General features: G+C 36.0%; 1 protein-coding gene across 1 annotated transcript in view; it reads right to left on the bottom strand.

The window, feature by feature from the left end:
* The window catches only part of OLFM3 (olfactomedin 3), a 66,516-nt gene that overhangs the window by 24,417 nt on the left and 27,327 nt on the right, over positions 1–14,772 (bottom strand). The gene's annotated exons all lie outside the window — the stretch shown is intronic.

The raw sequence follows: 14,772 nt of genomic DNA on the forward strand, positions 1-14,772 counted from the left end.
ACTGTTCTCTAGTGCTGTAGAATGATCTCCAGGTTCAGTAGCAATTTATCTTTTTCATAAATTTAGCAAGTATAGGGAAAAAAAACCCCACCAGAAAAAAAGAGTATAGCAATCATTGTGCTGTTGAGGTAGTTTTACTTTTTGATTTTAAAAAGAAAAAATGCTGAGCAAGGATTTCTAACAGCAATTATTTTAGAGAGTACTTGCTTAAAAGTTTTCAGGGATAGACTACTATATTTTTCCCAGAGGCAGTTATGGACTTTGTTTCTGAATTTGCTTCCAAAAGACTGTATTTTTCTTAAGGAATTTTAGCTGTTTGCATGAAGGAAACCTGTAGTGAAACTGAAGGGATGTATTTATAGGACGGTGTGATCATGAATGCATTCAATAAAGTGACTAAACCCCTGAAAACAGTTTTTCAGATTCTCAGAGCTTGTACTCCAAGTTCAGGCTAGGCTTTTCTCTTCCAACATTCATTCAGAATTATTTCAATAAATCTCTTCAGTTTAATGAAAATAGAAAATTATTTTTTTTAAAAGAAATTGAAAAACACATTGAGAGCTATTATAATCTTATAAGGAGTCTTCCAGCAATAGAATACAGAGGAAAATTCTGTGTATCCAAGTATTAAATGTTTTCTGGGAGTCGCACAGTAAGATGAGCTGTGAAATGTTTCAAATACTCAAAAAACCTAATTGACTGAAGACATGCATCTGGAAACAGTGAAAGAATATGAGTTTGCTTATATACAGCTTCTGCACAGAAAAATGAGCTTTTTGCTAGTTTCTCTGTTTGTATAGACATTGTAGTAAAAGACCTAAATATGAAAATGATAATCAATTAAATACTAAACATCTTGTAGTTTTATTTACCTGTAGCATGTTGAATGCACACATTTGTTTGCATGCATTTTGACTTATTTCACATACTTTATCAAATTGATACCAAAACTCCTGGAACAAAATAACACGCAAGGGCTGTTTTCTCCAGAGAACTTGGATTGCTTTCAAAATATGAACTGGTAGTTGATGATGCTGATGTCTGAATAAGAAAACATGATACTTTTTTTTGGGACTGAGAAAAAAAAAAATCCCAGTAAAAAAATGCTGCACTGGATCAGTCTCCTTGATCCATTTAGCTCCTTCCTCTAGCAATGGCCAGCAGTGGATGCTTAAAAAGATGAGTGTAAAAAGAGGACAAAAATATAACAATACTTTTCTTGGTGTAACCTTCCAGCAAACTGTGGTACTTATTAGACCTGAGGTTGTAACTTTGTGTTCAAGAGTCTTGCACAATGCTTGCTTCCATGAATTTCTCAAGTAATTTTTTAACTCATCTGTACTTTTAGGAGGCACAACATCCACTGGCATGGAGTTCCACAGTTTAATTATGTATTGTGTGAAAAACATACTTGCTAGAAGTCATGATTAGATTGCAAATTTGAGAAATGCTGTGTTCAGTCCAAATCTGCAATTTTCTGTTAAAAACCTTTTTTGAAAATTATAACCTTAATCTGTTTCTAATGACCAGAATTGCTTTCAGCTACTTAATAGAAAAAAAACCTTCATCGATGCATTTGGATGCTGCAAATATAGTAATCAAGCCCATGAAACAACTCAGTTTTGTTAAATCTCGTAACACTGTTGGTACCTTTTGAGAGCCAGTGGTGACTCTACTTTCTTTTGTTCTATTGACTCCTTTAGAGTCAATAGCAGCATTAGGTTTCATAAATCAACTTTTGTAGTAGTGTCTGTGCTTACTCTCTGGGGTGTGTTCTAGGATCCTGACCTCCTGCTTGTCTGGAGTAAGCAACTACACTGGCTCCAGCCAGGCATCTGCGTTTCCTTACTTTCGCAAACCAGAGTGCAAAGATGGCTGGTATGTGCCACATTTCAGTCCGGTATGGGGATGTGCTGCTCGATCCAGAGCTTCACAAGCACTCCTGCATTTCACAGTTCTGTAATGGCAGCTGTTCTACTCAGCATATTTTCTGTATTTCAGAAGATAAATTTTATAAAAGCTTGGATTGTGTGATGGTGGCCATTAAGTGTATTGCCCTGTAGTGTCTTGAGACTGAGAGGTCAGTCGGGCATTACCTCAACATGATGAAGGGCATAGTGAGTGGAGGTGTTTGAGTCTTTGAAAGAGTTCGTGTTTCTGTGGAGATAGGCTTAAAGTTGTCTGCTGAAGAGATGTGCATATTTGAACCATCCAGAATGACATCAAGAGTCAGGTTTTTGCTGAACTGTTGCACTTTATTGGCAATTTAACAATTCCCTGAGTAACTCCACTGATTACTTCCAGTATGGATTAGGTAACATTTAGCAATGTTGCATAATTTTCTACTTTTATTGGGTTCTTCTGAAGTACCTCAGCATCCTCTCTAGACCTAACACAAAAAAGATTGTCATTCACCAGTTTTATCACCTTTTTTGTTCCTGTCTTCTTTCAGAAGTTTAATAAGCACATTAATTCCCCCGGTTCCAAGACATTTCCTTAAAGTAATGATAGATTTTTTTTTTTTTTAACCACATTGAGCTGCAGCTGTTAGTATTTTTGGTCTTCTTGTATTAAACATTTTCTGTTCCACAAAAGAACATAATTGGTCCCCTCCTGATTGTTTTAACCTTGGACAAAGTACATTCAAAAGATAATAAAAGGCTTTTCTGAAGTCCAGATGAAAAATTACTGCTGATTATCCTTAATCCAGTGTATTGTTATCTCCTGCAAAGAACACTCTTTGGTTATTATGATTATTCCGAACAGATGACATGCTGCTTGGTTCTCGTGATAAGAGTATTCATTAACGTAGTTTAGAACTTTATTTTCTTCCAACTAGTTTACCTGCTGAAGAGAAAACCTGCTAATGTGTGATTCACAGTATTGCTGCTAGATACACCTTTAAAGAGCATAGCAGGAGATAATCATTTAGTACTCTTGGCTGGTTATATAATTTAAAATTACCATATAATGGGTATCTGTTTGGTATCCCCATGGTGCTTAGGTTAGATCCCCTGTAACTACACAAGGGCTTTAAAGCACATTTGCACTGCAGTCCAGTGATGGTGGCAGGTTGTAGAGGTATATGGAAATCTCCTAAGGCAGCCCTAGCCCAGGGACTAACAGTAATGTAGCTTACACTGGAAAGCTGCAAAACTGTTCTTCTAGGACTGTAAGTCAGTATGTGGCAGCTGTGTCCTGTATGTGTAATGCTAAACATGGGATTGTTTACATAGGCTACACCTTTCACCTAGACAGGGACATTACTTGTTCAGTGTAATAGTCAATATTCTGTGTATCTAATATTCCTCATTTCATGCAGCCATTTGTCAAATAGTTGCTTCAGAGTAGTACTGCTAGAGAAGACATATGTGGGAACGGAGACTGTCTCTGAAAAGGTTTCTTTCCTGAACAGTGGAAACACTCACTGGAACTATATTTTGTTTGTGTTCTCATCAGAACTGTAGAAATGTCCAAAAACCTCTTCTGTTAAGGAGTTAAAACTTTAAAATAATTTTAGCTGTATTTTGCCATAAATATTTGGGTAAATTAAAAAATGGCAAGCAAATAATAGAATTTTTTTGTGAGAAACACATCTGAAACCACATATACAAAGATCTTACCAGAAACCAGAGAATAACTGAAGAGTTATTCTCATCTCGTTAGGAAGTAGAAACAAAACCTTATGATCTGTATTTCATTTAAGCTCTGTGGTTTGCTTTTGTTTTTTTAGAAAGGTGCAATTTCAGATTTCTAGTCTACGATAACCTGTTATGAAGTAGTTTTCTGAACAAGAGCAACAGTAATTCTAGAATATGAACATTATTATTTATTACCCTGAAATTTCTACTGGTATGATAACTTCCTCTTTTTGTATCTAACTTCTCCTAATGTCAGTAAAAGCTAAAACATTTATACCGAATAACTACAGCTGCTGTAATTTGATTTTACGTAGAAGTATGCAAATCTGGAACAATTTCAGTGTTGCTAGCAGAGTTACTGTATACCAGTTCTGTAATATTCAATTATTATATTATAAATTATTAGGGGTATTAAAGTATTATTAAGGTATTGTATGAATGCCTTTACTGTTATTATATAAGTTGGAGGCTCTTCTAGTCTCTGATATTTACTTTCACTTTGAGATCCTGTTACATTTTGATATGGGTTAAGTAAAGTCTAATCTAAATGAGAATACAGCCCAATGTTACGTTATCACAACTGAGGTATGATAATCTCTGTACTATAAAAAGTAATTAACATCAGTATTAGGAATATCAACAAAGCAAATGTCCTGAGATTCAGCAATATGTGAACACACACGTATAAATGCATGAAAAATGTCTAGTTAACTCCTGGCTTGAGGAAAAGAAACAGTGATTGTAAGAAAGAGGAAACAGTGAAGTTCAGCAGTCACTTAACCCTGATGTCAGCTTATTTAATGTTTGTAAAAATATTTCTTACAATACAAAATCATGTTCATGGGTAAATGCTATAAAGGCTTTGCCTAAAACCTGGCATTTTATGAAGATAGAGATCCAAGTGATTGCATACTCATGGCTCAGCTGTCTTAAATAGCTTCCTTTGAAGCAGAGCAAAGTCAGGAATCTTAAATCTCAGTAAGTTTGTACTTTGACAGGTTAGGTTTAGAAAGTAAGCTCATGCATAAAAGTCAAATCTTCCCTTGTTATAGTGTTCTATAGTGTAGAGTTCTTTTTCTTCATGTGATATACTCTAGGAGTGACTCAGTAGTACATTGGGTTAAAAAATGTGTGTCAGTACTTCAGTCATGTTCCTGAGCGTTGTTAGTTATTCACATAAGATTAATGCATGTATAAAGCAAAGTTCTTAGAATTTGAATAGCAGTTAACATTCACAGAGCTGCAGGTGGTCTGAGAAAGTACATCTTTGCCCTTTCAGTTCAATTCCAATTCTTTAAATATAGACACCCCAAGAAAAGTTGAGCTTCTTCATCTAACTCTATGTTTTTGTTAAACAAAAAACTCTGACTTTGCAGTGTTACTTGTGAATAGTAATATCCAGGTTCTTTGTAAGAGCAGATTGAGAGGTTTGTGCCCTTTCTAGAGAATATCCTTTCACCAGTTCATCTGTGCATACATGGTGACATTCTTCAGTCAGGCATCTCCACTCATAGTAAAAGTATCGAGCAAGGAATTTTCAAAGTCTGTTGTCCATTACATGCTTCTCTACCATTGCTGTTGAGGTGACATTCTTTCTGAAGTGGTCTTAGCTATCTGCTTGTCCATTTTTCAGGCTTCAGGGAGCTTCTTTTGTATGAAGGAAGACATTGTTCTTAGCACTTTCATGGTTCTTTCCTACCTATTCTCTTCTGTTCTGCTGTTAGCAATTCCCAATTGTACAGAGTAACAAAGTAGTGTGTCTACAGTAGGCTTAGTTCACTATGAGAGTTGCCTGAAACTAGAAGCAGGCTGGGCAGTGTGCCTCAGGAAAGTCTGCAGTTACTTGAAACAGCTGGGAAAAAAAATGGGCAGAGAAGGACTAACTGAAATGAAAACAAAAACTTCTTCAGTTGATTTCCTGCCATTTTAATTTTCAGTAACATTTATATCGGATACTCAGTAAAACCTCATAGGCTTTTCCCTCAAAGGTGTGATATGATGATGGATCTAATGGGAGAAAAAGAGTTTAGTGAAATCAGCCTTTTCTGTTCTGTCCTCGTTATTTCTCTGGCTGATCAAGGTTATTCATGCTTACTCAAAAACTTATTTTCTAAAATATAAAGAGATATCTATTCAGTAGAGAACGACTAAAGATTGTGCAGAGTCCTTTTCCCTTCAACAGAGGTTGGGAATCTGCATGCTTTTGGAGCATCCTGGGATCCCTCCTCCTGCTATGAACATCCACAGAATGGCAGTGTGCAATGTTGGACGGTCCTGGCTCTGAAATTGGTTGGGCATCTGACAGTAGTGTGGTTTTAATGTTCTTTTGAAAACTGTAGGGATTGGATATAAGGATTTATGCATAATTCCTCCTGGAGTAATCCTCATGCTTAAGGTTTTTAACCATGTGCAATTTTGTCTTTTTTCCATCCTCAAAATCATATTATTCTGTTGAGGGTGGGTGAGGCAGGTGAGCTGGCTTTCATTGAGGATAAACTTAAAAAGAAACTTGTTCTTCTAAGATGTCCAGAAGCTGAAATTCACTATGAAGTTATATATAATCCTGGAGTAGAGCTTGAGCCATGAATATCAGTGAATTCTGTTTTAATTTAATACATTAAGTGGTTTCAGCTGGCTCTGACTGCAACTGGAGGTCAGAAAACAGAAACCTAAGATACTTAGAACAGAAGTCCATTTAGACTCTGTGAAAATGGCCAGTATAACTGAAACTTTTTCTGGTTAATGTATACTTACAGCTTTTGGCAGTCAGTGGTTACAGACCCCTAAACTGGAGGTTGCCTGTGGACTGTCCCATATAATAGCTACAGGTAAATTTGTTCAGTCCCTTTTCAAAATATTCTTGGATCTTTGTGACTGAGAAAAAGACAGAAATGAAGAAAATAGGAAGGGTTTGTAAAATAAAATTCCCTGTAAAGGGGGAATTTTGGCTTTGGGAAAAGACTAACGTGCTATGTCTGTACTTATAAATACAACAGGGTTGGGGCATGGGGTTGGACACTGGCCCACAGCAAACCATACTGTTTGTTGTTAAAACAGACCCTGATTACCTTTTCCTTTTATGCCTGGGTATGATTCAGTTAGATGGTTTGGACATGGATGCAGCATTTCAGGGGGGAAAAAGAATAGTTTTGGTGTGTGGAAAGGAGCTGTGCCTAGTGGTCCACAGAGCAGCTCATCTCCTTTTTATTTAGTAGCATGGCTGTATTCACATTTGGCTAAGTCCTGTCTTTGGAACTGAGAGCAAAGGAACCATCTACTCTTGTTTGATTTCTGCTGTATTCTGACAAACAGGTCTTTCTATGTTCTTTGTAAATGAACAGATTTGCATTACAGAAACATTTGGCTTTATCCTCCTTTTATTTCCTGATGCAGATAGTTGTCAAGACTTTATAAACTGACTAATAAAAAAGTGAAATAGGGAGGGTTGTCCTAATGGCTTACCCTGCATCCCACCATGTTTCATACATTCTTTTGGCAAGTCTCTTCTCACGCTGTCATGTCATACTGATGCCCTCTGCTAACATATCCCTGTCATATCCTCTGTATGGATGAAATAGAGAAAATTCTTCAGAAGACTAAATTAGTGCTTACTTGCAGTGGTCTGGCACCCCACAGGCTACAGTACATGTAGATACTAACCAAAAATTTATAGGTTCAACCAGCATGGCACTGATAATGGCATTTAAAGGCTGTCACATCTTCCTGTTAGGATCTTCTAACAACAGTGGCATTAACAACATCTCTCTTCTGAGATACAAAGATCTGTTTCAGGAGGCAGAAAGACTGAGAAAGAAAATTATGTGGCCTTTCAGAAAGCACTGCATGTGCTTCCTGCAAAATCCTCAAAAAGTGAGATTTTGTGAACATTTATCATTGCAAGCGAATCCATTTTTAATGTATACTGTTTCTTGAAGCCATTCTGGAAGGTCTGGTTTACTTTTAAATTGGGATGAAAGCATACAAGGAGTATACGTGAATATTGAGAAAATTCCACGGGTTGCTTTTGCTGCAAGACAGAGGTGTTAATCTGAATGCTATGGCCAAATTCCAGTCCAGTTAGCTATGTTCTGTCTAGCAAAATGCTTCCTGCAGTTTCAGTTGGATACTGTAATCTGTTCTAAATGCTGTATAGTGCTTTGAATACAATTAAACAGGTGATGTGTTTCACCTCAGAGATGGCTGCATTTCAGTAGTGGGCAAAATAGTCCATCTATATGGCACAAAGCATGATATGAGATCAAAGACACTATAAAATACTTTAATGTTTAAATAAGGGTATAGAAAGCAAACACTTGTTATTTTGTAAGGCTGTAACAATCCTCAAAGTTTCTGATTTGAATAATGCTGAGAAGAACTAAAGATTTTTATCTGGGAATGAATCAAAATTATATTACTTGCAGAAAAATAATACAGAGTATGTCATAGACCTCATTGAAATTATGAAGTACTATTTTTCTAGCTGCCTTTTTTATTTCCTATTTTACAGAACAGAAATAAAAGTTTTAAAACATATTTCACTTTAAAGGATTCATTTGCTCATTTTTATGGATCTTGACCTTGCCCTTTACCCTGGTTTTTGTTTTGTTTTTTCCTTACTGAGATTATCAAAATAGGCGGGTGGCTGTGCGAGGTCCATCCTCACCAGGGATGGGTGCTGCCCTCTGCAGAGCTGCTGAGGGCTGAAGGCTAATAGCAACTGAAGCTCTTAATGGATGAGGAATTTGGGTGTCAAATTTGAAGGTCCAAGGTTCTGTTCCCAGCCCCTAGTGAGCAAAAATAAAAATTTATTAAATTGGTGCTGTTGTCTGAATATAGTACTGTGAGAAATGCAGTTCTGTAATGCATAGCAGAGAGCAAAAGCAAATGTAAATATGAAAAAAAACCACAAATGTGTCCCAGAGGTTGTGAAGATCAGTGCTCTTACCTCTCATGTGGTAACACTGGCTTGTACAAATAAATAAAAAAATAAATAAAATGTGGTTTAATCTTGGCTACCATTTTCCTGAAATGACAAAATGCCAGTTTTGTAAGCTTTGATATGGATGATTGAGATTTCTGCATATTGGTGAAAAGCAACATTGTAAAAGCTAGTTTGAATGTGAAAAGTTTACAATAACTTTGTAAAACTAGTAGGAGAAAGAAAAAGAAAGCTGCAGAGAGGAAGAGAGAGGGGAAAAAATGGAGCTGTAAGTACTCAGACATACTTAGTGCTGAGGTATTAGGGACTGCTGCCTCTTTGTTCCTAACTTGTTACTTGAATATAAAAGAAAGATACCTAGAAGACAGACAGTCCAAAGCACCTTTTTATATATTCAGTATTTATGCATGGGACAATGGCAGTCATGCTAGTGTGCCCATCCTCAGCATGGTTGTTCTGTCACCTCAGTATACTGCTTGCTGTGTGAGGGTTGATATCCTTCCCTGAGAATTAACAAAATCCTGAACTGGTTAATATTCTTACTACTGGAAGTTGCCTCCTTTTTGGGACAAATGAGGCTACTGTAGTTCATACAGCTTATGATTTTCCAGGATCCCAGGCTCAGCAAGTCTGTTGGACGCCCACAGCTATCCACATTGTTTTGAAAGAAGTAATTTGCATTCTGATTTTCCTTCCTCCATTTCTACTAGCAGTTTGACTTAGATGTGATTGACGTACCACTTTGCAGAGGTTTACTATTAGCACAATGCTCAGAAAAATCCATATATGCAATAGTTAGCAACTATTAGGAGAGGGCATGTTCTTTTGATTAGAAGAGAGTGGTGTACATTGACAGTTCCGCAAAACTAGGCACAGAAAAATGTGAGCCAATGCAAACACTGAGATAAATGTAGAATATTTCTTCAAACTTGCGCAAAATAAAAGATGAAGAGATAGTCTGAACAACTACGTTCATATTATACAACTATGTGGCTTGCATGGTGATACTTAAAGGTTAATCATTTCAATGTTTGTGATTCTTCACCCTGTAATGTGTTATCCTTTACGCCATTTTTCATGTGTCTCTAAAACAGGCGTTGAATCCTATTGTCTGAGTTAGAAAGCTGTGGTCTCGGACTAATAACGAGTGGCTTTTCAGTTATTACAGAACATGATTGCAGCAGTTGAGGAGACGGTTGAAAATGGTTGGGCTTTGTGTTGCTTTGCAGTCATGCAGTGGAATGTCTGATACTACAGGCTATGGCAGTGAAAGAGAACAAAGCTTTTACAGCACAGTAAGCAGTTCTGACATCAAACTGATCAATGACTTATCCCACACAAAAGGCTCACATTTCAGCTTCCAAATGCAAAGTGTTCTAAAAAAATAATGGTACACATTACACTCATTCTTTTATAGTTGCATTTTATGACCAAAAGGAAACAAGGTCATACCCAATTTACAAGATGACTGGAATTTTGCCGTTTTGTGGGGTTTATTGAACTGACAACAGAGGAATATAAATGATGAAGACTCAGGCAATACCACATCAGAAGCCTTCTGTTTACTGATGCTCTCCATACAGCCTGTAACCTATATTTTTAAAATGTCTTTTCAGCAGTTTCACTCTAAGGCTATTTTTAATCATCTCCAGCGCTTAATCACTGTTTGCAGTCATAATCCTCTGTTTACAATATTAAAATTAAAAACTATAGAGATGACTGTTATCTCACTGGAAAAAAAAATGAAATATGTGAGGAGCAGGCATCAATGAATAGCTTAGAAGCAAAGAATTCACTCCCAGAGAAAAAGGTTTCTGTCCGCAAGAAGTTCAATGCAGGCATTTTTCTTTCTAGCTTGAATTAGGAGGAATTCACTAATTAAGAATCACAGTCAGTGAGTCTTTAAAGGACTGCTTAGCAATGTGATTGTGAAGAGTAAAATTCATTGGCAAAGCTGGTGAAGCTTTACATAAGCTTTTAGATCTCATTAATAAAAAAGGACTAAGATTTTGGTTAATGAAGGCATTTACATAACTTTTGAGATTTGATATTACTTTTACAGGGAGATTTAACTAACTCATTTGCAAATGACAGAGAAATTTAATAAAAGATTTTTACTAAATCTTGTAATTCGTTTCTGCAGCTTGGCTAACAGATGCAGAAAGTGAAGGAACTATTGGCACAAGGGCAAAAAATAACTTTGGACACAACTTGTGCTGGAGCTCCTGAAAAGTGTTTTCAGTCCAAAAAGATCATTTAAAAAATATGTACAAACTCATCAAGGATCACAAAACAAGAAAAGGAAATTCAATCCAATTCAATCCAAACTACTGTAAAGGTAATGAGGGTAAGACACAGCGCCCCCCCCCCCCCCCCATCAAACAATACACAGCATTTTGAAAGCAAAGTCCTTATATTCTTCAGGTCTGTTGAAACCTGAATGTCTGCAGAGGAAAAGTTTTAATTCACTTCTGTGATATCACCATATCTTAAAACTAAGATGACTAAACTACAGCCAATTACACAGTTCACCTGAGATACTTATTCGGATTACATGAAATCTTAAATTCCAGACTATGTGGTATGCGCTTTTCAGTAATTCAACAGGAAAACCCCCCATTGATCATGTAACATAGTATAGAATATAGCGTTCAAGATCCAGATACATATATTCCTCTTCCACTCAAACCATTCATAGATCAGTCCTTTATACACTGAAAGTAACTGAGAATATTAATACCTTGGTTGTCAACAGAGAAAAGCTGTTGAAATTGTGTCGTCATTATTGCTGAAGCTAAAGGTGAAGTTCTGTAATCATGGGAAAGTATTTTGCTGTATGATTTCCGTGAACCATCGTTTAGTATTATGAGTCATAATAATGTCTTTCATAAACAAACAAAGCATTGTAATTTTGGTCTTCATAGTAAGCAGAAACACTAATTTTCACCTGGAAACCCAATATGCCCTTCTTAATAAAAACATCAGAGATGTGATGTGTGCTCTAGGTGACATATTGTTTAGAGGGGTGAAACTCTTTTTCAGCATCTTGATAGTAGGAGAGAGATAGGAAATGCTGTAAATAAGTAGAATTTACATTCTCAAATGTAGCTTAGGAGGAGAAAATTATCAACTATTTAATATTTCCAGGAAAATCCATGTGAAAAAAATCTGTCTGCTTTTCTCTCCTCTCAAAACATTAATCCATCTTGAGAACAATGGAGATAATGCCTCAGAACTGAACTATCTTTTTCAAAGATCTGGCTATACCATAACTGGAATTTTATTTCCTACCTTTTATCCTGAGCTGAGTAAAGCATATTAGAGTTGTATGTTTTGAATCATATTTGAGTCACTCAGTACTTCTAAAATATCCCATAAAGAAATGATTCAAGAACACAATTAATACTTATCCCTTTCAGGCACTTCTAAATATAAGGAGGTTGATGATTGCTGGCGGGCTTAAAATATTTACTATTTGAAATATAATAAAATTATCATGGCTTTTCTTTCATTATTTGAAGCCTAATAAAGTTACCTGCAAGTTGCAGGCAAGGTGCTCTTCCTGTTAAGGGGTGTGACTTGCCATTCTGCTGCTTAAGAGGTGTAAGGCAGAAATAATTATGACTATACCATTCTTTACTGTATTTTACAGCCATCTGTCCCAAGCAAGCGAAAATTCTGTTCTGAGTTTTTGTCTTGCATTAGTGTGTTCCTAGCTAAGATTTAGATCTCCTGCTTTTAAAAAGCACCAAGTCATTAAACCATAAAAGCAAAAACTATTAACATGAAACTGGAAAAAAATGGATACAACTTAGGCAATTTGTCAAAGCTGGTGATGTTAAGGCAATTAAATAGCAATAAGTAAGCACTAAGGTCCATCACTGTTAGCCTTGGAAATCAGTTTTAAATTTATAAGTAGAATAAAATTATTTAAAATCTATGTAAAAAGAGACAGTTTGACAGAAATAGATGCTGAAGAAAATATTGCAGAGGTTGAAAGTGGGAAGCTGAGGAAACTGCATTTCACATACACTTCTTTTTAATTGATTTTTTGCATTTGATGGACTAGCAAATTATTGTTTATTTGTTTTCTTTTGAATATAACACATAGTCAATCTATCACAAATAAGGAGAAAAGTTATTCCAGATGGAACCCACCTCAGCCAGTACTTAGGGAAAATATTTGTCTTTTTTTGGGCCAGATGGGATGCCATAGGGCTATTCGCAAGAATTAGATGGGGTTTTTTTCTTTAATGTAACATATAATGCAGAAAAAAAAAGGTGAAAATACATTCTCTAGCTTGAAAATATGGTTGCTGCAGGGAAAAGCCTGCTGTCTGTGTTCTTATTTCTCATAAGCTTTCTTGCAGTCAAAGGGGGTAAGTAAAGGGTCAAAGGAGCAAGGAAAGTAGAAATATTAATGCATGACTTCAGCAGTGCACAGTCAGTAATAACAAGAAAACCTGCCTAATGGATAGACAGTAACAGATAATTTTAAAGACACTGGCTTTGTCAATAGAAAGAAAACCCCCCAATAAACCAATAATTAGCTAGTTGCAGCTTCCCGCCTATGTTAGACGGTTTAGGAAACAGGCTTCTGCAGATCTTAAATCTGATGCAAAGGATGACCACTGGAGGCTGAAGACTGTTAATAATACTTTTCTAAATTATCTCCATTGGGAGCTCTTTTTCTTTTACTACCACATGCACGTTTTAGAGATAATACAAGCTATTTCCTGAAGGGCACTTGAGCAAAACCCAGCTTGAATTTATACCAAGTTTTCCTGGAAGAATTTAAGTGGAGTTTTAAAACAAAGTGCTAAATTTTAGCTCTGGAGTAACTTAATTAAATGACAGTGAATTTGCAAATGGTTTTTGCTCATTATAGTCAAATAATCAAAATCAGTTTAAAGGCAAATCATAACTTGCACAAGAGGTATATCACAATTCTTTTGGTTTGGATAGATTACCTTTGCTCACATTGTTAAGCTCTGCTCTGGACTGTGAGATTTTTGATTCATCATTCAGTGAACTAAGGACGCAGAGGAGTTATTTAATGAGTTAAAGGGAAACTCAGTAGATAAAGTTAGTGACATGCACATTCTTTCATCTGCAGTATGATGAATTGAAAATATTCGGATGAATTTAAAATCTTAAACTTATCACTGGAGATTTTGTTAAATGACTTTGATACAAAAGGAAACATTTTGGAATGCTTCCTTTTAATAAATTGTTAATGTGTGAAAGAGACAAGTCCCTCGGTTGCAAATGACTTTTTGATCCACAAAAAGCTCGTCAGTCAAGTCACTTTACATAAATTCAATGGTTTATTAGTAACATGAATGGATATTTTGGGCTGAACAACAAATTCTTATTTCAAAGGGTTTAGAATAAATACAAGCATAGACACTTTAATTCTTTTGAAAAATTGATAGAGACTTGAAATATACTTACTGTGTTGTTTAACAGGGTACTGGATATAGCCATACTCTAATAAAAGCAAAACAGCCTATGGGAATGATCTAGAGCCTGGGAAAGCAGACTACAAAAACACTTAACTGGGGACATTCAAGCAATCTTGTTTTATCCTGAAATCTAACTGAATGTTTTGCTGCTGGCAGTGTTTCATGTTTATTTATTGTTAAGATACAGGTCTGAGCTGTACAGAGGAAGCTGTTTGCAGTTCTTGTGCTTTTGATTCTTCATAACTCATGGTTATGGTTTCTTAATCAATATAAATTGCAAATTTTTCCCTTAGCAAACCATTTTCTCTAACTCTGTCAGTAGGTTTAATAAATTATATGACCTCTTCCTAAAAATTTTACATGGCTTATGTACATACATGGATGTAGAACACTCCTTTAACAAGTATTAGTTTTCTGTGCTCAAGTTTGCTTTCTGGGTTTAGAACAATTGATTTCAGAATCAGATTCCCAGATCTGGAACTCTTTTCAGAAGAACTCTGTAATCTCGCTCCAGATTTTCCATCTTTCCTTGCAGAGTCAAATACTTTCCTAGGAGTTGTAGCTTGAGGGTACCTGTATTAAGAGACTGACTGTAGACTTAGATTGTAGACCTAGTATGGACTTTCCTAGTAGTTCCTTGAGGGTGTGATTAATTGCCTATAAATAAATTTTGGACTGTGCAGTATGTTTAAAACAGCAAAACACAAACCAGTATCCTAAGCAGTGT

Source organism: Strix uralensis, chromosome 8 (assembly GCF_047716275.1).
Source record: "Strix uralensis isolate ZFMK-TIS-50842 chromosome 8, bStrUra1, whole genome shotgun sequence".
Classification (NCBI taxonomy): Eukaryota; Metazoa; Chordata; class Aves; order Strigiformes; family Strigidae; genus Strix; species Strix uralensis.